Source organism: Tachypleus tridentatus, chromosome 4 (genome assembly GCF_004210375.1).
Source record: "Tachypleus tridentatus isolate NWPU-2018 chromosome 4, ASM421037v1, whole genome shotgun sequence".
Classification (NCBI taxonomy): Eukaryota; Metazoa; Arthropoda; class Merostomata; order Xiphosura; family Limulidae; genus Tachypleus; species Tachypleus tridentatus.
The window spans coordinates 85,447,360-85,472,738 of NC_134828.1; the positions used below are offsets into that span (position 1 = coordinate 85,447,360).

At 33.4% G+C, this 25,379-nt stretch overlaps 1 long non-coding RNA gene across 1 annotated transcript in view; it reads right to left on the bottom strand.

The window, feature by feature from the left end:
• LOC143249612 (uncharacterized) overlaps positions 1-21,838 on the bottom strand; it is a 28,832-nt gene extending 6,994 nt beyond the window's left edge. Inside the window, exons 1-2 of the long non-coding RNA XR_013027860.1 lie at positions 21,722-21,838; positions 21,070-21,176 (exon numbers count right to left, since the gene is read on the bottom strand). This is a non-coding gene — a long non-coding RNA (uncharacterized LOC143249612). The remainder of the gene's footprint in view (positions 1-21,069; positions 21,177-21,721) is intronic.
• Positions 21,839-25,379: the final 3,541 nt, after the last annotated feature.

Consider the following 25,379-nt stretch of genomic DNA (forward strand, 5'->3'; position numbering starts at 1 on the left):
TCATCATCATTAAATGTACATGGAATGTAATTTAGCCAAATGGTAACAGTATATACAGAGTATAAACGAGTTAACTGTTTAAAGTTTTAATCTGAATTTGTTAAAACATGCAATGAAAACTTAAGATATGCTGAATTCCATGGACGAGAGATTTTTTCGCCATCTCCTCTAGCATATTTATATCGAAGAGTTTATTTCTGAATTATATATAGCCATATGTACCAAAGATGAAGGGCATACATTTGATGAATGGGTCTATAGATCAGAAAATGGTTGTCGTAGTTTCATCATATTTCGTGCAAAATATCACTTGAATTATTATAGTTTTCAGTATTCTGGTTTTAAGACTTTATTTTATTGTGTACTGGATTTAGTTTGTATATATTATAGTATTCGAGTGACGTATTACATTAGGGTTTTTCTGTATATATTTTGTTGTTGCTGAACGGGGCGCTGCTCAAAATTAAATCTAATTTGTTTCGTTTTTTCATACATACGTCTCCCCTTATGCGCCTCCTGTTTGAAGTGTTCTAAAATTAAAATTTGGTTACAATGGCTTCCACAACTTTACGGAGTTTGAAAGAATGTTGTTATACTTTGCTTTTTGTTTTATTCACTCTTTTCATAAGAAGCAATATTATGCACATTTGGCAGGCTTAGGCATGAAGGTTTTACAGTAAAAAGAAAAGACTGTAGGACTGTTTACTGTAACCTGCAAGAAATGACTATACTTTGAAGATATTACTGTAGACTCAAAAAAGTGATCACGCTATGGGGTTTATTTGCTGTAAACTTCAAGAACTGGTAACACTGTAGGGGCTATATACTGTAAAATGTGAGATATAATTCAACTATGGATAACTTGTGTGTGTGGTTATATTCATCCATACGTTTCATTTACTTTTCTATTGATAAAAAACTCATTCTCTTCTGTATCCTTTAAAGTTGACTGGTCATAATTACTTATAAACAAAAGTGTTCACATTAGAATATTGTATAAAATTCGGTGGAATTTCATGTGTCTCAAAGGTTTCTTTATATAGGCGAGTTCATTGGCAGTTTCTTCACGATTAGAGTAGTGTATGATCACCTTGAACAAGATGTTAACACACTATTCACGCTTCACGTGGCCACCAAAATTACCAGAAAATGTAATTATTTCTTGTCGTTAATGGCAGAAGTTACCGAAATTAGTCTGTAAATGTTGGATTTGCATGTTAATTGCATTTGCTATTCTTTCTACGCCTAAGACTTACATATGTAAAGATGAAAGTGTACGTACACTTAACATTTAAAATATAGATACATTTTTTATTTTGCATACAAACTCAAATATCTAATCAGTAATTTTACCATTTCGCCAAATCCTGTGATGCTTTTTTGATAACCGTGCACCTTTATAGTAACCTTTCAGTGTAATTTTCATTGCATAAGGCTGTCATGTCCAAAGTACACTAAACCTTCCTGTGTTGCTCTCATAATCCATCTAATGTTTATGAGGATGACGGTTTCCTAGCGCCAGTTTCAAAAGCCCGGTATGTCTTGGTACGGAATAGCAGGAATTCTCGTTTCATTCTTCAGCTGTTTAATGTCTGCAATAGTTGAATGGGAAGGCTTATTTATGTTTATCCGTGTTGTCCTCGTTTTTAGATGAAGATCTTTCCTGATTATGTTTAGTACTGTTGTGTGATACACGAAGTTGGCCTTTACTACTAATCTTTGTATTCATGGTTTTGATGCTTACTTGTTACAAAACTTTGCATTTTGTTTAACACGAATGAGGTACGACTTACTGAAGGTCTTTTTCTAGATGGTCCTGGGTCCTAGCTTCATCAGTATTCCTTTAGTTTCCAGAGTCATCAAATACGTGAAATATTATTGTCTTGGAAATCGTAAACCTCCCAATCTGAACAGACTATGAATGTTAAAATAATAAACATGCAACGTTAAAAAAGCCAATACACAATTAAAATGATTTCAAAATAATGACTTTACATGTCATCTTCAAGAGTGAAACTGTAAGCAATGAATTTCACGTTTTATATTTTCTTAAATACCACGTGTAATTTTGTATAAATATCGGAACAAATCTCGCTACATTCTTCTACAGACATTCGTCGAACCTTCATCTCTATTAACTAATTTACAATTCTTTTTAAATCTCATTATGTCCAGTGATTCTTGGTTAATGTAATACCTTTAGATTGAGCAAATACAATTGTTTTTTTCCTGAAATGCGCTAGGTTGTGTGTGTGTGCTTTCTTATAGCAAAGCCACATCGGGCTATCTGCTTAGCCCAGGGAGATGATCGAACCCCTGATTTTAGCGTTGTAAATCCGTAGACTTACCTCTGTACTTGCGGGGTATGCTAAGTTGGGTTTTATTTACATGTTCTGCTATATCCGAATTTTTTATATTTTATACACCTACTATGTTCAGCTATACAGTATTTTGAATTACGTTTTGTTTGTCCAACATAAATACTTTCACGTTCGTATTCAATTTTATAAATCCCAGATTTATACATCATTTTACTATTGTATGAAATTTATTTTATTTTATTTTATTTATTGGTTCAAATGTAGAATTAAAACCTCTGTTGTTTTAAAAAAAACATTAAATAAGCTAGTAATTAGATCTGGAATATATCGTAATATTAAGCATTCATTTTTAATTTTTATCCTAATTTCTTTTGAATAAGATGTGTGTTTGTGTGTGTTTTTCTTATAACAAAGCCACAAAGGGTTATCTGCTCAGCCCACCGAGGGGAATCGAACCCTGATTTTAGCGTTGTAAATCCGGAGACATACCGCTGTACTAGCGGGGGGCTTCAATAAGATACCTTGATATATTATCGCCACATAAGTGAATCCGTTAACTGCTCTATGAAGCCCCGCATAGCCAGGTGGTTAAAGCACTTGACGGTTAATCCGAGGGTCACGAGTTCGAATCACCGTCACATCAAAAATGCTCGCCCTTATAGCCGTAAGGGCATTATAATGTGACGGTCAATCCCACTATTTGATGGTGAAAGAGTAGCCCGATAATTGGTGATGACTAGTTGCCTTTTATCTAGTCTTACACTGATAAATTAGGGACGTCTAGCTCAGATAGATCTCGCGTAGGTTTGCATGAAATTCAAACCAAACTGCTCTATGTAAAATAGTTGGGTTAAATTCTATTTTAACTACTATATATTTTACCAATAACAATTCATTCTTAAATCATCTTGTTTTGCACAAATCCTTAAAATTTTATGAATATCATTATAAAATGCAAAATTACAGTCAGGTCACGTGATATTTAAAAAAATATGAAATTTGAAATTCATCGCTTGTAATTCACTCCTGAAGATAACGTGCGACACGTCTAAACATGTATTGTCATTATCTTAATCGTGTATTGATTTGAACGTTGTATATTTATCATTTTACCGTTATACACAAGTGATTATTTATATATATGTATGTATATGAATGATTTTCGTCGGAAGAGAATATTACATATCATTCACAAAAGTGATATATTTTCGGTGGTATATCATTAAACGATAAATATTGTCAACATTTAGTCCTGATATATCCTGTTACAGCACAATTTTATATCGACTTTGGTTGTCACGTGATTTGCTGATTTACATATTCAAAATAATGTTAATATAACTAACTCAAACTGTTGCAAAATTACTAAAAGAAGCTTAAACATTTTTTTTCAGATTTGATAACTGTCTTCTGAATTTAAAAGCAAGACTTATTAACGTTTGGTTTATGTTTCTTTTTTATTTCAGATACAAGAAGGAGAACAACACATTAATAATCAATTCAAAAATCCAATTATATTTGTAGAATTACAAAAGTCAAAATAAATAAGGGATAGAATGACCACATATCTGTCGTGGTAAATTGAGAAGTACTTTAGGTTAAAACTAATTTAATCATATTGAGATAAGAAACGGAGAACAGAAAATGTACCAGAAGTCTGGTTCCACAGGGAAATGAGATTCGAGGTATAACACATGAAGAAATCATATGTATGTCTCATTTCATTAGATGGTTAGATTTGTGGGACATTTTATTAAGGTTAAAAAAACGGGAGATAGTTAAATTGAAGTTGATATAAATCAAACACACGATAGAAAGAAAATAAGACGACGACCAGTCCTTGACAGTACTTCTGCTTTATCATTAATTTAGATGAAAGCAGTGTTTAGGAGATTATCTTTGCAAGATTCTTGCATGACCTTGTATTGAAGGAGTTGGAACTTTTATTTATAAGAACACCCTTCTGTTGATTTCTACAATCGCAACTTCCCCTTCTCGTCAACTATAGGCCCTGCATGGCCAGGTGGTTAAGGCACTCGACTCATAATTTGAGGGTTGCGGGTTTGAATCTCCGTCACACCAAACATGCTAACCCTTTCAGTCGTGGGGGCATTATTATGTGCGGTCAATTCCACTATTCGTTGGTTGGTAAAAGAGTAGCCCAAGAGTGGGCGGTGGGTGGTGATGACTAGCTGCCTTCCCTCTAGTCTTACACTGGTGAATTAGGGACGGCTAACGCATATAGCCCTCGTGTAGCTCTGCGCAAAATGCAAAACAAACCGTTCCTCAACTATATTATATTGTAAAAACCAGATACTAAAATATTAAACACATTATTAAAACGATGAACGTAACTTAAATATAAATTGGAATAAAATTCTTTGTTCAATTCAAAAATGAAAATTTATTAAATTTAGTATTTTATGACAACAAACCATAGTTTGGAAAATGCTGCAATTATATGATTAAGATAAAAAAATAAGAAAATAAACCATGAATCTATAGTGATGTTATTTCTGTATAGTTCTAGTTTTATCCACCAGGTTGGTTAGTGTGGTTAAGTTAAAAAAGCCTACGCTAAAAAACGATTTTCAATACAATATATAAATAAAGCATGTCTATAGTTCGAGAACTTCAAGGCGAGAAACTGAAAGATAGCTTGGAAAGCAAACTTCCTATTTCATTTAATAAAGATCCTAAGGCCTTCTTCAGCTAAATAGGAGAGTGCGAAAACCAATTTCACCTATTAAATTAGGGATGAAAACAGCTGGAAAACTGAATAGAACAAACAAGAAAATGTATTTCATAATTTTTTTTAGTGTTCGTTTTATTAACAGTGTTGTTCACCTCAAAAGGAACAATGTTGAGGCTGTGAACTTATAACGTTAAAACAGAGTTTCGATACCCGTGGTGAGAACAGTATTAGCTAGTCTATTATATAGCTTTGTGCTTGACTATAGAAACAAACATTAAATGTATTAATTGAAATGTTTAATTTATATTATTGTTTATACTTTTTGTTTGCTCTTTCGATACATCATTTGTATTTCCAGTTTTGACTATGGATTTAGGATTATCCGAGTCGCGTGAGATATTATTTGTATTACGGCCAGTATCATAGATAACATCTAAGGTACTCAAATGATGATATAGTATATTCTAATTGCTCTTCGGCGACTCAGTGGTAATTCTGAGAATATCTAACGCTAAAAATTGGCTTTTGATATCCATGGGGACAGAGTACAGGTAGCCCAGGGCGTACCTTTGTACTTTACAACAATAATTTTAATAATTATGAATTTTGTTTTATGGCATTGCAGTGCGGTATGTTAAATGAGTTACATTTTTTAGTTCTGATGAAGTAGGTAACTTGTTTTATTAGGAGTTACTGAAAATAATAAAAATGAGTGTCACAAATATGTAAAAAATTACAAACAGAACTAAAGCAAACAGAATATTAACAGTCTTGGCACGTGTAAGAAAAGCTCATTTTCTGAAAAACAAGACTACGGTAAATAAGTAACATAACTATTAAATCCCACTCTTTATTCTTTAACATTAAGCTCAGTATTGTTCATATTACAAACGCAACTTTACATTTCATGTTGTTAAAAGCTTTTGAAATTTCACGTCTTTTAGTTACTCTATCGCTGAGGTAAATAAATTTAACTAAGCTGATTTCGGATATCGGGACGTGGATCCGAGGGTCTAGGGTTGAAGACTTAGTGTTACCATATATGGTTCAAACTTTCAACCGAAACCACGGTTAACCCTGTAACAGAGTGCTGAATTTCGGCCATAGATAACTGAGTTTGAGTTCATGAGATACGACAAATTATTTACCGCACTTTAATTTTTGTGTGCGTTATAAACGTGGCAGACGATCTCTTAGCATGGATGGTGGGTGACAAGGTACTGATGGCTGGCTGTCATTCCTCTTGTTAATAGTTAATCCAGGGAAAGCGGTAGAAAACCTTAGTACCTTTGCCATAAATTCAAACAGGAAACAAAGTTTCCATAATTCCAACCGTGGAGAGGTTATAAACAACATTAGTTTAAGAGTAACAACTTCACACTGCAGTCGTTATCAACTTTTTATTTTCTGTCTGGTACGCAGTTCAAAATTAGGGACGGATGACGCTATGCCTAAACCTCAAAGGATTCTGACATGACCCTTCAGCCCAATGCTTACATAAAGTTCAGGTAAGCAAATTAAGCCAACTCTTATTCGTTCTTTTGACAGATTCACCACTAAGCACTTGTAAGATCTTGACTATCGCATATTAATCATTGTTATTAGTTATAAATTTACCAATTAATAATTAGACTTAGATGATCCTATAGGTTGTTATTTATAGTAATCAAAGATTCATCACTGGCTGAAACTTAAGCCTTGCGTAGATAGCAGAACATTACTGATTGGGTTTCAGTAAAGAATGTTCAGGTTTCAGATGTCTTCCGTTTAAATAGTTGTCACTGTTTTTATGCCTGGAGATTTTTAATGTGATTTGTTTTGATTAATTATTATTATTCATAATTAATTCAATGTATATATATATATATATATATATATTTTGTTTTGACTTTATAGTTTATGGTATGCGACATCTACCTTAAAGTTAAGTACACTAAACATTATAAACAATCTTTCTATCACAACTGTGACAACGTATTTATAACATTTTTACAAAGCGTTTATATTTACTAGACCAGATATCAAAATAAGTTGAAAATAGCATAAGTTTTAAGATATGCGTGTGTCAGCGTTAATAGGTTTACGTGTGCTCTGAGCACCATGGTGTTAATATGTGCTCTCAATAAGATGGTATTTACTTATTTCTGGTGTTAGCATGTACTCCAACAACAGTGTGTTAATTTGAAACCTCAGCAATACATGTTCTCTCAATATTACAGCATTAACTGTTCATAATGCCAACATGTACACTTAACAGTGCAATATTTACATTTACCTTTTGAACAATGTGATTACGTGTACTTCCAGTAACATGGTGTACTCTCAGTATCATTATGTTTGCTTTACTCAGAGAGCTTGTTTATAATAAGTCGAATAGTTGTTTGCAATATTTCCTATAAAGTATGTTTGTGTATATATTTTCTTATAGCAAAGCCATATTAGGCTATCTGCTATGTCTGCCGAGGGTAATCGAGCTCCATGATTTTAGCGTTGTAGTTCCGTAAAGTTACCGCTGTACCAGCCAGGGACATTTGGATAAAGTCATTACTTGTCTAACTTAAAAGGTTTTAATTAAATATTTATATAATGTACATTATAGACGTATGAAGTAGCCATAAATATACATTTGTATGCAAATCATTGGTAACAGAAAACGTCTATTGATTCTGTTTCAATGTGTAGATATGCAGAAATGACGTTAATTCGGTATCCATACAGAAAACCATCTGCCGTTATAGGTTTTTAATTATCCAGTTTAGTATTACTTATTTCGAACGGATCGTAACTTTGTCATAGTGGTGCACTCTTTAAAATTACTTAAATTTATAAATATACAAGCTGAGGTACTAGCCCTTTGTCTCGATTATGAACTTCAAAAAGTGTTGGGGATCAAAGCTATGATTGTTTGTTTTTTGAATTTCGCGCAAACCTACTCGAGAGCTATCTGCGCTAGCAGTCCCTAATTTTGCAGTGCAAGATTAGAGGGAAGACAGCTAGTCATCACCACCTTCTGCCAACTCTTGGGCTACTCTTTTACCAAGGAATAGTGGGATTGACCGTCACATTATAACGCCCCGACGGCTGAAAAGGCGAGCATATTTTGTGCGACGGGGATGCGAACCCACGACTTTCAGATTACAAGTCGTAGGCCTTTACCCACCGGGCCAGGCCGGGCCCCAAAGCTATGATAAATAACACATAAATCTTAATTTTCACACAATTTATTTATAACATAAAATATTATTACTTCACCAAATGTTTGGCTGTTGTTGTTTGAACTAAGCACAAAGCTACACAATGGGCAATCTATAATCAGCTCACCACGAGTATCGAACGCGGTTTTTAGTGTGGTAACTCCGTAGACATACCGCTGAGCCACTGGGTAGCCCAAGCATTTTGCATAAACCTTTATAACTCAGTATGAACATATATTTAAAACAGGTTTACACTGCATGATGGTCACGATGACTTTGTAGGAAGACGTAGCAGCCAATGTATTGGTGATACGGGTCTTTCTGTTACCTGCTTTTAACACCCACTTCTTAATGCTCTTATAAACTGTATCACATTGTTACTTAGTTGACAGTCATTGATTTACGAGATGAAATTATAAGATCAGGGGTTAAAGTAAGTAGTAAATATAATTCAAGAAACGCTTCTTCGTCTTGTGTTATCAAATACATCTGAGTTTATGTATCATTGCGATAATAACAGCCATTTTTTTCGTTACATTTCTTCATAGAGACTGCTAGTGCACTATCTGAGATATATAAGACATCGTGTGTCTTCACTCACGCTGTGTGTTTGCTGTGTTATAGAAAATTTAATGTCCGTGTATTTATTTATAGCACTGAGTGGAATCAAAATCTTAATTTAGTTTTGAAAATTTGAAAATTTACCGCTATCTCACCGCGGGGAGTGGATGAAAAAATTAATAGTTTTATTTGTTTGGTATAAGAACATGGCGCTACCTATGAATACAGTTAACGTCTTACGTCAAAAATCATGAACGCTAAAAAATAGCAATAATGGGGGTGGAGGGTTTGTGAAAAACTAATTAACGTTCTTTGTTCCAGAATATCATTCATGAAGTTTGTTTGAGACCAGCCCAGCAAATTAGGGGTAGTAAGATAAGGGACAGACGGACACAGTTTTTTTGTACTTTATATATGTAGATTACTGTATAGACAGCATAATGTGTGAAAACAAATGTTGATTTAACATATAACACAAAATATACTTTAGTGGTTCAAAGTAATGTAGTTTACAATATTTAAAAAACAACAAGAGAAATGCTGTCATAGTGAATAAATTACAACTTTCATTGCCACATATGTTATTGACTGATTTACAGAAGCAAGCAGCAGAGCGAATGTGGAAGTACTTTAAAGGCATCTTTTCTGTGCGAATCCTGGTGGGTCATGAAAATAAAAGGATAAAATGCTGACTTAACACATCTTCTTCATGGACCGCCTTTCACGTGTTAACACTAGCTTGAAGAACTAGAATACAGATGAAGAAACAGTGCAAGTGAAAATGTTACAGTTGAGGAAGTGGTAAATAAGAAAGAAACAATAAGTTTGGGAACTTTGGAAAGACAGAGGCAAGGATAGGGCGTGGAATTGCAGAGTCTTAATATGAGAGAAAACAGACCTATCATGAATGAAGCTAGAGAAGAAAGAAAGACAGACTTAAAAGAGATTATTTAAGTGTAGGAAGAAGTAAAAACAAATACGGATGATAAGACTAGTTTGTAAGAGCGGGAGAGAAAGAATGCAAGAGAAGGGAAAACGAGGAGTTTTAGGAACATTAAACGATAAGAGTATGTACTGAAGAGATTTAGCAAAGTGATGAAATAAAGGTTTGGTAAATATAGATCATAAGAATATGTACTGAAGAAATTTAGCAATGTGAGGAAATAAAGGCTTGATAAATATAGATCGTAAGAGTATGTACTAAAGAGATTTAACAAAGTGAGGAAATAAGGGCCTAGTAAATGTGAAGGTCCGAGAAGATGAAAAGAGAAGAACAAAAAAAAAAAAACAAGCGTGAAAGAAATGATGTACATCAGGAGACGTTACACATAAGACCAAACAAGACATGAAGATTTGGGAAGAAAGCAGAAACGTCATTTAGAAAACGATTGGGAAGGGGTTAAAAAAAGAGTGACCTCGTCTGGACACCTCTGTTCAACTAAAGTCCCTATGTTATGAAAACTGCTATTTTGGACCCCTTTCCGAGCTAGAGGGCTACGATCGCTCTTGTGAATTCTCGCAAATGATGACCCTAGAAGAAAGATGAGGCGAGAGAAAAGGAAAATTCAATGTATGTTGTAGGTTAGAACGATAGAGGCTGAGCAAAGGCTTGCTAACTAGATGCTGTTAGTTTATTTTTGTTGAAATGTCTTCTCATTCAGCTGATATAACGTAATAGGGAGCCAGCCAACTGAGTGAGGCTAGAAGTTCAAATATTTCACATACAATCAAATTTTGTGTACTAAGTTATGCATAATATGGGCTAATATGTTACATGATGCTCAAATAAATATTCAAAGAAAAATTGGTTTCGTTTGTTACTGGTATTTGCGCAAAACTATACAAAGGCTTCTAAGTGCGGAGTGTGATTTTACAGTAAAGGAACATGAACCTTGGGCTATTAGATTCATAGTCCAGTACACTTAACCCAAGAGTTTTCTTCCAAAAACTGAACTATCTTCTGCAACAGTTCCTGCGCATGTGATATATTTCTTTTACGTTCTCAATAAGCGGGAATTCAAACTTTGTTTGAATTCAATTAAACATATGCGTAATCGAATAATTCACACTATTAAAACAGTACGGTTTTCTAGTGTTCACCTATTTTTTTGGGGAGGGAAAAATTATTTAAAATATTACATCGTGTCAGGTTCCTTTCAAATCGTTAAAGACAACATAAAATATAAGCATACTTAAACCACTATTCTATTACGAAGTCAACGTGTTGACCATGTTCACCATTTTGCACAAATTCCCACTCAAAACTGTATATTTATTCACAAGTTTTCTTTTTTCTCCATTTTTGCATACAAATGAACTGCTTTTGATACTTTTCTTTTGTTTTCATTATCAATCTTCGACACATTTTTAGAAGAGACACAAAAAGCTCCTTAGGATTCAACTTCTATTAATTCACAATTCTGCTGACACTAATCAATCTTGACGTTGATAAGGAAAAGACACATTGCTTTCGTTTGTCATTAGCTAAAGAGTTGCCGTAAGTTTCCCAAACCTCGTCTTTTTATTTCAAGTAACGACGAAGTTGACAGAGTAAAATGAGGAAGAAGTTGAAATTTAAAAAAAACAAAAACTCTTTTAATATTAATTATGTATAGTGAAACAGCATATTAAATTTATGTCGGGAATGTTTTTTTTTAATAGAAGAAAGACCAAAACCATAAAAATAAAATAAAAAACAATAACGAATGATATGATAAAAAGAATTTTATTCTAAATTTGTGTCATACTCTTTCAAAGCTAGGTGAGACAGCAAAAAAAACAAAAAAAAACAGTATGAAATGCATGTTTATTTGTTTTAAATTTCGCCCAAAGCTGCGAAAGAGTTATCTGCACCAGCCGTCCTAAATTTATCAGTGTAAGACTTTTGGGCTACTCTTTTTACTAACGAATAGTGGGATTGACCGTAATATAATAACGTGGTTTGAGCCCTTGACCCTCAGATTGGGAGTTGAGCGCTTTAACTACCTGGCCATGTATTTTGTGGGACAGGGATTCGAACCGTGACCCTTAGATTTGGAGTTGAGCGCCCAAACAACCTTGTCACATGTTGGGTAAATTACATCTTTTCCTCGAACACGTATTGTCATTGCGAATCGCATTGTGTGTGTGAATCTGCGTCGCAGATGTTTGACACTAGCTTATTATATTTAGAAGAAAACAAAGAGATCCTATGGCGCGTGATTCTTGTTGTGTTAGTTTTGAAACGAAGCACCGAAAAAGGAGGGTAGACAGTGTAATTTAATTTTTTTACAATCGTTCACTTGTTTTCTTAGAAAACCTAAATTGTGTAACAAAAACGCATTCTAGTTTTTTTTTTTTAAATATTATTATATAAAGCAAATCCGTTGACAGGGTGGGGTTAAATGGGGGCAATTGCCCAAGGGACGCGATTTAAATGGGTCCGGCCGAATGGAATAGATAAATTTTTAAAGTTAAAATTCTAATTCAAATTACCTGTTTCGTACTACTATTAACATAATAAAAAAAAACAAAGACTTTGTCATAACAGTCAGCAGTGTCATTATATAGGGGGCCCGCCATGGCCAAGCGTGTTAAGGCGTGCGACTCGTAATCTGAGGGTCGTGGGTTCGCATCCCCGTCGCGCCAAACATGTGCGCCCTCTCAGCCGTGGCGACGTTATAACGTGACGGTCAATTCCCCTATTCGTTGGTAAAAGAGTAGCTCAAGAGTTGACAGTCGGTGGTGATGACTAGCTGCCTTCCCTCTAAATTAGGGACGGCTAGCACAGATAGCCCTCGAGTAGCTTTGTGCGAAATTCAAAAAACAAATAAAGAAACATTATATAGGGTCTATGACTGTTTTGCCCTGGGGCCAAATATTGCTGTCGGCGTGCCTAATAAAAGTTATAAAAATAATTGTTTGTATTCTTTATAGCAAAGCCACATGCAGTGGTGGATTTAAAGTAGTTTGAGCCCCGGAGCTACTAATTTTTTTGTGCTCTACATCTCATGTAATTTTACATAGAGAAAGCCATCTCTGGGTCCCCATTAAGGCCATTGGCCCTGGGGCTGAGCCCATTTCTAGTCCCTACCTATATACGCCACATGGAGTTACCGGCCACGTCCACCGCGGGAATCGAACTTGGATTTTATCGATCAAAGTCTCTAAAACTATTGCTGACACATTAGGAGATAGTTAATTAAAATTTTATTGAAGAACTTGAAAATACGACTTGATTGTTTGTTTTTGGAATTTCGCACAAAGCTACTCGAGGGCTATCTGTGCTCGCCGTCCTTAATTTAGCAGTGTAAGACTAGAGGGAAGGCAGCTAGTCATCACCACCCACCGCCAGCTCTTGGGCTACTCTTTTACCAACGAATATTTGGATTGACCGTCACATTATAACGCCCCCACGGCTGGGAGGGCGAGTATGTTTGGCGCGACGCGGGCGCGAACCCGCGACCCTCGGATTACGAGTCACACGCCTTACGCGCTTGGAATACGACTTGAAAGCTTAGAAAATGTTTTAACACACTTTGGATCCTTTTAAGAATGTATAGTTTATGTTTTTGTTTTATCAATAGAGAGGTGCATAGTTGACAAAAATAGCTTGTATGTTTTATGGTAGAACTGTGTTATAGGTTAGGTACTTTAAACTTGCAAAAACAAAACCTTCCTTAGAGTTTCTTCGCTAGAATAAAAAACATAGTTATATATATTTCTTCTGTAATATTGAGGAAACACTTGTGATTTATCCTGTGTTTTTTTATTATAACGAGTTATTATTCTATCTGAAAAGTTTCAGTTAACATAATTTTCTTTAGACATTTCAAAGTTTTTACTTCTGAAGTTATTTAGGTTACTGTATAGACTCCTTCGCTTGATAATAGCTTCGGTAAGTGAATTTATTTAAGCTAAGTTCTTGAGTTTGTGAGAGAAAACAGAAAAGGCAGTCTAGAGATACATTATGAAGAGGAAGTTAACACTGGTGTCAATACTGGCACGTATATCATGCTTTCTTGCACTGTTTTGAATTGACCTAAATACCACTCCAGTTGTTCTCGTGTGGGCTATTCTAGGGTTTTCTTATGTATCTAACGAAAAAATAAATATTGCAAATACCAAACATAAACTTACCGGTTTTCTTGAGTGAGAAATTTAGACTTCCTACCAAGCTTCTACATTAATACATTCATAGAATGCAGAATAAACTCTGATGATGTTTTATGTTAGATAAATCAGTGGTTTTTAAATAGAATTTTTATGAGTTGGTAATTATTTTGACTTTTCTTTAGATTTCTAATATATATGGAATCTGTCCAGAGAATAACTCCACACCTGTTTCCATTATTTCTCACGGTATAAGAATAGAGTGGCACTGAAATGATCAATACGATAAAAAGTTTACAGATAGCAACGTTTCTAAAAGAAAATTTTTGAATGTACTGATTAAAGAGTATTTTGTTAAACCTGAGAATTTTTTGTTATTCATTAAGTTATTTAATGTGTTTCGGAAATCTATCTCTCCATAGTTTTATTTCTAACGATATGGCCGTGGTTACTAAGAGCTGGCCATTATTTAGATCTCAAAGAAGAGTCATTCACTAGTGTTTTGATGTTAAACTTCTTAGAGACAGTATGTATGTCAATGAAACATAAAATGATTGAAATAGTCATTTTTCCAATCGAATTTTTGTATTTAAATTTTTCGTAACTGATTTGATTCCATAAAAGTTTGTGTTAAAATTTAAGCTCAGTTATAAAACGGTAAAGACTGGGAAATAGCTACATGTGAAGTTAAAGACATGGAAAGTAAATTAACATCTCTTTCGGTCACTACTGAGTGACACGTTTAGTGAAAAGAAACGCTTCAAAAATGATTAGGAAACAGAACTACAGCTGTATTAAAAGACAAGTTTAATATTATTAAATACAGTAGCGCACCTACGTTCTACTTTTTTAGCATGGAAGATGAACCTTATTATCAGCTATATGACTTCAGTTGTAAGGAATATATTGACGAAAGTGTAGTTGATAAATCTTAGAGAAATTTCTATAACTGTTTCTCTTAGCAACGAACTTAACAACGCAAAAATTCAGGGTGCGTCTCCCGCAGATAGCTTATTATGCAGCTTGACATTAAAAATGAAAACAACAAAAATAAACAAACAAATAAATAAAAGCAACAAAGACTACAAAATTTTTTATAATAAAGATGAAAACGTTACAGCAAGATATTTTTCTAATTTAGTAAAACTATCAGAAGAAACAGTGTAAATATAATGCTGAAATCGCTCTTGCCGACTTAACTTACTTGTCAGGTTTTATTTATGGAGCAGATTCTTTGCAGTAGATATTTGTGACTTGTTGGTGATAAATTTTAACAATAAACAAACAACACACAGCCCATTTGTTTAAAAAATTAAAAACAAGCCACATTTATATACAAATGTTCTTTACACCGTTTGATATCACAGTTGTATCCATAGTTTTAAATAATTGACTATTTTCCTCAAAGTGCACAAAGGCTGATTCAGTTACTTTAAAACACAATTTTACAAGATAAATTATTCTTCCTGCTTGGTTATTACAATACAGTATGTGATAATGTTACTTTAAAAATCGTCACTGTATGCTCTTTATCCCCTAAACTCACTATTACGCAGTTTAAATCTAAGTAACCATATCGAACTACAATTTTGAGGCGTATTTGTACTCCAACAGAAGCCTAGAACATTCTATACGCTTCACGATATTATGATGCAATAATATTCAATTAAAATAACGAGAAAAACCTAGATGATTCTATTGATATGACGCAATAATATATTAATCACCAACTCACACGTAGAGAACTACACAACGTATGATTTGCAAACAGTAATGCCAAAAACAACCCAACCGGTAATACACTATTGAAAAAAAATAAATTCAACACATGCGCTGTATAAAGAGTCTAAATCATAGCTTTCGTATTAAACTTACAAAACGGAAACAGTCGTGTATATCTAACAATGTGTTTGTAAGTTTTCCTCACAGACAAGAGTTCTGATACCGATGGATTGTCACTAGAGTGATACCTTAAGTTCTGGATATATTTATGTTATTCTTTATTAAGACTACTTGAAGAATTTCTCGAATATAAAAAATTGTTTGTATAAATGAAATTATACCAAAAACAGTGATCTCATTAATATATAACATGGAGAAAAGTCTATTTTTTTTGTCGTGATTATAAAATTTTATTAGTATTATTTCCTATCGAATAAATCAATTGTACAAGAAATCTTATGTAAATTAAAGAGATATATATTACCGATGATAAGCATATTTAGATCCCCAGTGACACAGCGGTATGTCTGTAGACTTACAACCTAAAAATTGGGTTTCGATGCCTGTGGTGGACAGAGTCTGGATAGCTGATTGTGTAACTTTGTGCTTAACTTTGGAATACAAAGAAATACATTTGATAATATTCAATATATATGGGATATTTTTACACATTTCTGTTTCCAAAACAGAAAATGTGGCTCTTGTAAACTAAGACTTTGAAAAAGTTTTTGATTGAATTTATCAACGTTAACTGCATAATGCCTTAACTCTCATTGGATTTGATAGTGTAGTAAGCAAGACATTAAATTACCTATGATTACTGCATCATTTTATGTAATGTATGAATCTATTCGTTTGACTAAAATCAACTTTCATGGAGGAATACACGAAGGTGAATACTTTACTGTCTTAATCTTTAGCAGTAGAATATTTTTTATTTCTTACTTAGACTTCGTTTTGTTTCTACGAAGATACTTTTTATTCTTACTGGTTATAAACAACTTTTCATTGGAGTTGAAATATGGAGAGGTGATATTGATTGCCCTTTGATTTGAAATGGAACATTATTTGTATGAAACGACTAGGAATCCTTCCATTTAGAAAGCCAGATCTAGGGTAATGCGATTAACCAAATAAGAAATAGATGGCCATTATTTACAACAGTTTGAAATGTAAAAAGTAGAACTAGCTGGTGCGACAAAAAAATGAAGCAAAATGTGGATAAGACTAAGGACGGAAAGAACCATGGTGACTGACAAATCAACATAACGATGAAAATAATAGGATTTAAATAATAATCCTGGAACATGATGACTGTGTAATGAAACAAACAGGTGATGTGTTTATGAAATTCTACCATTAACAAAATGAGGTGATTATTCCAATCGAAAGAAGAAAAGCAGTTGAAAAAGAGTCATTGACTAAAAGACAACACAATAGAAGATGACTGTAAATGTGCTTTAATGTTATTAAAAAAGTTAAAACAGTACTGAAACAAATGAGGTAAATAAATTACCAAGACCATACGGAGTAACCAAAGAGATGTTAAAAAGATTAAGATAAACAAATGAGAAACTGTTTCAGACCTTCAATATGAGCTAGAACTTCAAGAAAAGCTTCATCCCAAAGAAAGGGAATAACATGAGAAAAACTACAAGCTACAAACCTTTGAGTTTTACCAGCTCTGTTGGAAAAATAATAGAAACGATCATTAATGCATGAACCATACCGTTTCTGGAAGAAAATAGGATTATTTTCAAGGAGTTGTGTGGATTTAGAAGTATCGATCAACGGAGGACCAGAAAAACTGCCCTAGCAAAGGAGGTTAAAAAGATTTTACAAAACCAAAAACGTGTATGGACAATCTATGTAAATCTTCAGACAGCATACGATAAAGTTTGGAAAGAGAAACTGGAAATTAAATTTAAAGATAGAATCAATGGCAATATGTACAAATGGATCTACTAATTCTTGCGCAACGGAAAGCCATGAATGAAGACTGGATCTAGTCAAGGAATGAAAAGAGGATTGAGAAAACGAGTGTCAGAAGGTAAAATTTCGTCACTAACCCTTTTTTTCATTATAATCAATGATCTGATAATAGAACTCCCTACGCAGCGTGAAAGCATCATTGTCAGCCAATGATTTTGCCTTCCAAAATGTAGAATACCTAAAAATGACAAGAGTGCATGTAAATGGAAAGGCAAAACCAGTTAAATGATGAACATACTTTACTTTAGAAAGAAATAATAACGTCTTTAGATGTAATTATAAGCAAGCTATAAACAAAAAAAATTTTGAGCTATGCTCAAAATCACAGAGGCCAAATCTTGACTTAGATTGACTCTTATGAAGAAGCTGGCAAGTACGGCAGAGGGAGCAGTCAACAAATTCCAAAAAAAAAAGAGTACGTGTGGGAAGAGTATTACAAACTCTCGTGTACAGAATGTTACCCTGGGCAACAGCAGCAAAGGGAAATATCAATAACAATCCCGCATATAACACCTAAATCATGAGACAACACTAGTAAAGCTGCCAAAAAGAATATGAACAAACCCAAGTTTATCTCCAAGCCAGATCCCTCATGGGAAAATAAATCCATACACATTGGTTTCGCTTACAGTGACCACTAAAAATCCATTCAGGTGCAACGAAAATATGACTGACTGAGACAAGGAAGAATGGTCTAATGCCTTTACAGTGGATCGTAAATAGATGCAGTGACTAATGAAGAAGTAAATATCTATATCTGGTGAGCAAGAACGAAAGATCGCTAAACCAACAGGGAAGGTTTTTACAAACTACAAAGCCAAAGCTGAACCAATTCTAAAACAGCAGATATTCTGTTAAACAACAAAACAACTGCAGGCATCAAAATTGTCGATTTTAGTGATGCAATATCAGTTATACAGGTTCTCCGAAACCACAACAGGATAAAATAGCAATCCTTACCAGAAGCTTGAGAAGACTAGGAGAAACATGAAGACAGACGTTGCTGTAGTATATTTCATTTAAGAAAACAAAGTTGCGGGTGACTTTGCCAAGCAAGAAGGCCAAGAAGAGCACACAGATCAGCCTACAGCAGTATAGTGTCTGAGATAAAGATGGAATGCAGTGTATACAAAATACTACCCTGTACATCCTTCAGACAAGACCTGGTGATTGTTTTATACCTATAAACAGGGAACAGCTATTTAAATCAATACAAGTACAAAAGTTAAATATAGAAATATTGCAAATTTTTTGTGTAGCACCAGAATGGAGACTACAGATCCAGTTTGTAGCAGTGCCTTCTTTAAAGGCAGCAAAGAAAGACTTTACAGTAAGTTGACATCCTCTTGTAGAAGTTGTATGTTAATGCAGACCAACTCGTTCATCTTTCTTTATAAGGTTAACAAAGGTGGCTTAATTTAGTTTCGTTTGCTATAAGATCACAATTTTCAGGAAAGTTTATCTGCGACAGTTAATTCCAAAGGAATTTGTTATTTGCTAACTGTATTTTTGCTACTGTTTACATACTTTATACAGACGATTTAGTACATTACATTCCAAAGAGTTTGGTGTCTTACGCAGTGCTTATCACTTTCTGTGAGATAGGACCATTTAAAAGGGCGAAGGAGAACTGTCATTCTCATATACTAGATGGTGTATGGAAAGCATGCAGGGGAGGAAGTTACGCTTTAGAGAGAACCTCCTTACGGAGCATTTCTCAATTGAAACTGCATTGCAAAGCTATTTATAGTATAAATTCAAGGTCGACAGGTCATGAGCGGGTGTAGTGATATGGTGACAATGACGCGGTAAGACTTCAGAATCGTTTCAGTACAATGCACTGAACATATTAGCTAATATGAGTTGATGTTATACAAATTAAACAAATGATCTGTTTCTCAACTAACATGAGTTGATTTTATAGAAATTATCCTATTTCTCAGCTAATATAGATTTTTGTTAAAACTAATCTAGTTATTTGTTTTTCAGCTGATAGGAACTGGTTTTATACAAACTAATTCATTGATTTGTTTCTTGGTTAATATGTACTTATTGGCCCGACATGGCCAGGTAGGCTAAGGCGTTCGACTCGTAATCCGAGGGTCGCGGGTTCGAATCTCGGTTGCACAAAACATGCTTGCCCTTTCAGCCGTAAGGGTATTATAATGTGACGGTCAATCTCTCGTTGGTAAAAGAGTAGCCTAAGGGTTGGCTGTGGGTCGTGGTGACTAACTGTCTTCCCTCTTGTCTTACACTGCTAAATTAGGGACGTCTAGCACAGATAGCCTTTGAGTAGCTTTGCGCGAAATTCAAAACAAACCAAACGTACTTACTTTATATAAATCAATCTACTCATCTTTCTCTTAGTTAAAAAAAGCTGACTTGATACTAACTAGTGTAGTGATTTGTTTCTCAATTAGTATGAGTTGGTTTTATATAAAATAACGCAATGATCTTTTGTAATGCTGACTCTCAATGGTTCATAGGTAAGCATGTAGGCTGTAACGCCAGAAATGTTGTTTCCATACCCATGATGTGCAGGGCACAATTAGCTCTTTATTTAGTTTTGTGCTTATGAACAGCCTACCAAGCTTTTCAGCTGAAATTAATTCACTTTACATAAAAACTAATTTCGTAATCTGCTATTCATCAAATACGATCCAATGAAAAACATAGTTTTGTTAAAACCGTTCTTCATCTGACAATTTTTTTATAAAGTTTATTCTTGAAAGAACATGTAAAATATTCTGAAATTATATTTCAGAGTAATATATATTTTCTGTTGTGAGAGCTATCTTTAAAAATAACTGTAATTATATTTTAGCTAAGGAGAAGAAATAAAAATTAACGCTCTATCAACTAACATATATTAACTAGCTATGTACTTAATAAATTTGTATCATATACAAGATTATTTAACTTTTCTAGATTTTTCTGAGTCACTTGTATTTCATTAAATTTGTAATCAACGCATATTGTATTATTAATTTTGATGTACTCTAAGAAAGAAAGCCATCCACTTTATGAAAATTATATGACAATGTAATCAAATTAATTAATTATTTATTTATGATAAAGATTCACAAGTAAGAGTTATATAAAGTTTATATTTTACGATACAAGCTAGATATTGAAAATATGAATTCTTCATATCTTAACCAACGAGTAACACGAGGCATTGGTTAATTTTCAGCGAACGGAAAGAATATTAATTATACAGGAAAGAGTTTCTTGTATGTATTTTATGGTATTTTATTTGTTATGTATTATTCTTCATACTGTGTATAAATTTACTTTTTTGTTTTAATTGCACTTTTCTCCTACCTGAACTACAGATATCTGTAGCTATGCTTAAAATTAGTTCTTTGACAGGTTAAAATGTTAGTGCTCAGAATATTTGCAGAGATATTACAAGATACTGTATATGTTACGTCTTGAAACTTATATGTTAGGAAAGTTTATAAAGCAAAGGATATTTGAAGCAATCTACTACCGAAAAGTTTAATTTTACTCCGCTCACCCCTAGTGCAGCAGTAAGCCTATGGATTTATACCACTAAAATCACGGGTTCCATTCCCCTCAGTGGTCTCCGTGACTTTTCTATAAGAAAACACACATTTTGCTCTGTTATTCAAGTTGCCAACTGACATGAATTAATGAGATAAGAATAATTTTATATATATTTTTAATTTGGTAATTTAACATCCATACTTTCGTAGTACTACTTAAGTGTGCTGAATAATTATTATATACATCAAATTTCAAAAGTTTCTCCTCATGGCTTAAAACGCAAACTTAGAAACGTAATACGCTGAAATTTCGCTATTTTTTCATTGCTGTGGAAAGTAATGAAAAAATGTTTAATGTTCATTTAATAATGAGAAATTTATATTTCTCTAAGTTCTAACAGTTGTCTACTCGTACGATTTGAGTTAGTTTTCTGTAACAGTACGTAACATAAGACACTTCTAGGAAGCTGGCTGAGGCCATTTAACTCCAACAACAAAAGACTGAGTCTAAGTAGCTCGTAATGGGTAGAAATTACGAATAAAACGATTTAAGTATGAGGTCACTCCCCTTATAACTTACGACGTTTTCTATTTCTCGTTTAAACTAGTTTCATGTTTGAAGGAAATGTTACACACATAAGATTTTATCACTCAGCTGTTTTAGATCCTGCGTGACAAGTTCATTCATTCGTTAGTGCACGCTGACACAACGACGAAAACAATATCCTGCTCAAAGGCGACAGACGTTGGGGCAGGATGAAGTGACAAAAGTTATAGCTATTGCTTGGAAACCATCCAACGATGGCTGGCAGGCTGTCCACTTTCACTGTCGTTCTTCCATGACTCGACGCCAAAACTTTAAAGATATCTCACCAACTGATGACAGGCTAAAGATCAGACCTTCGTTGAGTATCAAAATTTGTGAAAAAAAAAACCCAACAAAAAACATGACATTGTAGGAGCACTGAAAGTATATCTGTAGTTTAAAGATCTTCATTAAGGTTTCTTAAATGTTCTTTAACAATTAAAGAAAATGAAACGGTGCGTGTAAAATTTGTTATCTTATTGTTCTTTTGTTTCATGTTTAGCATAACTACATTTTTATAAAAAATCTCTATCATGTGATAAAACTGTTGTTTTGTGGCTAACACGGTTTAAGCCATTCCATTCGTTAAGGAAAACTTTTGAATGATTTTGATAACGTTTGTTCTAAATATATTTGAGGTTATATATTTGTAGTTGTTATTAGCCGACAAATTTGTTTATATATTTGTAGTTATTAAAATATAAAACATAAATCAGGAATAAAAAGGCAAGTTAATAAAACATTTTTTTCTTGGAACTTCTTTATTAATTATTAAAACATACGTTTTATATTTATGAAACAAAATGTGATATAAACAGTGGCGATAAAAAACAGATTTTATTAAAACTACTTGCCAGTGTGTAAAATATGACGAAAACGAGTAATGAGCTCTACGTGCTAAACTTATAAACACAGAGAGAGCTCAGAGGATGTTAGTTATTTCCTCAGTGCGAATAACAATTACTAGAAGTATATACAGTTCTTGCATTAAAATCGTTAAAAAAAATAAAGAAATATGAAAATTGGTCATTATCAGTAAACCTGGGAAAGTTTTTAAAATTTTCAATCACGAAAATGTTGACTGAAATTATCAGTATGTGACTATTTACTAACTTACAACGTTAAAATTTGAAGTTCGATTCCTCTCAATAGACACAGCAGATACCCAAACGTGGCTTTGCTCTAAAACAAACATTATGTGACTAATTAGAATTAATAATTTTTTTGCTTCATTATGCGGTACTGAAAACGTTTAGAGGTTTTTTTACAAAGTGAAGTAAACAATCTTTTCTTTGAAGAAGTTTCCATATTTTCATGTTAGGGTTAAATGTTATGTCAAAACATTATATAATCGAGTATTGAATAAGTGACATGTCTCCAGTAATGAGGAAGTACTTAAAACTTTTTGGTTTATATCTTTTATTTATTAATTAGTCATGTTTTTTGTTTGAATAAGTTAGTTTTCTATTATTATTTTCTTAGAGAAATGTAAGTTATTCAGTACTTATACTGTAAAACCAAATCCTTGAAGCAACGTAATTAGTCTAATTTTCTAAACAATACAGGTATAGAAAAGTCGCTGATTCTAGGTGTGTGTAATAAAATTGACATATTTTCCAGTGTTACACGTTTAGTTTGTCTAAGTTTCAGAAATGTTTCTATTACGGTATTGATAAAATATTCAAACATTTCTGCAATGTGTACTAGACTTCCGTGTTCATTTAAAAATGTATAAACGATTTCATATTTACATTTTTCAAAATTTTGAATTCAGATTTTGTTTAAAATTATTAATAATCGATATACAAATTACGAGTTGAAAACACGATAACCGTGTATCATATTGATCTATATATCCTCAGGATATCTTGCATAATCACTTTTAACAGAATAAAATTGCTAAGAAATCAGACATTGATCCTCTTTTTTTACCATCAGATCAGTTTATCAGATATATGTATTTCTACTGACTACTTTTCAGTCGTAGTATACTTAATTAAAAAACAAATACACTTAAATTTAATCTCATCAATTGAAACAGATGTGGTTTAAGTGCTAGAATTATGAAATTACAAAAATGCTTGAAAAACATTATTACATAGATCTCTAGCTAATAAGATTAACACACCATTAAAACTGCAATTATTTATTATCGCAAAAACAAAGTTACCAGACATAAGAAAAAATATATACACGTATTTAATTGCATTGTTTTATTGAAAATTGACTTTTAACGCGTGTTTTTGGGAACGAGTTTTTTTTGTCAGTGCAGTATATTTTCTGACGTTGGTCGGAAGAAACGTGGACGAAACACGTAAGAATATATCTTTGCTTTTTTAATAGTAAATAATTGTGATTTAAATGCTGTGTTATTTCTGATAATTAAATAAATGCCACAAGATATATGAATAAACCAATTAATTATATGAAGCTCATTGGTACGAAAAGCTCAAATAGAAGCAAATACTATAAACATACAAAACAATTAGAATTTGATACAATAATTACATTGAAAAAGCTATACCTAGTGTGATCATAAATTTTTGCTTTTTAAATATAGAAATATGTATACATAAACAACTCGTATATAAACCTGGTGAATGCCATGTAATTGCTTTAAAGCTCCCCTATAATTTAATTTATCTTACAAAAACCTGATTTCAAAATTTATAAAACGCCACATAACTGTTTCCGAATTCCCCCAATAAAAGTATAAACGCGAAGGTTTGAGAACTATTATGGGTACCTCTACCAAACTCCACGTGCATTTTACTGAAATTAAATACTAGGAAACAGCCTGCATACTAAATCGATGCACATACCCTTGTGATGACACCACATCTCTGAAGGGCGTTAATAAAGAACGTGAAACAACCACACCACTCTGGAAGTTCTATCTACGCTTTGGGTGGTGAACCACACCACGCTGTAAGTTCTATCTACGCTTTGGGTTGTGAAATGACAAGTTTGGATTGCGAAGTTTATCATAGAATAGTCTGTCGAGGGCTCTTACAATTTTATACGCAATTTTCTTTGTTAAACGTACATCGAATAATACATAGGTACTGTATTTCTGAAGATGCAACTGAATTGACGCTTAGCATATTCTAAAAAAAAAAAAAAAAGGATACTACCAACTAGTTTCCCTTACGTTTGTTTCTCATAGCTATTCGAATGTAAAACAAATCTCCAGAAAAGGGGGCCAGAAGAAGAGGGGGTTGTACAGATTCTGACAAAGATTTACATGAATGGGAAGTGAGTGAAACGTGAAGAGAGGAGCGCCGCTGTCAAAACAGCTGACACGTCACTTCTAGGGTTAATGTAAAGACTAACGTACAGTAGTGTCTCTGGTGGAGCTACTTCAAACAGCGAAGAGCTACTACAACGTGAACATTCATTTCGCGGCATCGTAACATTTCAAAATGTACCCACATCTGTAAAGTTCCTTTACAGAGTCAGTGAACTGCTGCCCCTTTATACATCATACGATTTTGTCATGTATAAATCATAGAATGTCATTATGTGTTTAAAACAACAAGTATGTTTTCTTTTTGTGATGCGGAATATCTCTAAAGAAATCCCGCCAACCGAGGGTTCTCATATGTCTTTGTACAAATGTTTTTTATCTTTGGTCCTCAGCTTCAAGTATATCACCACGTTGACACCAGTGCTCATTAATTCGTTCTGCTTTGACAGCGAGCGGCTTCT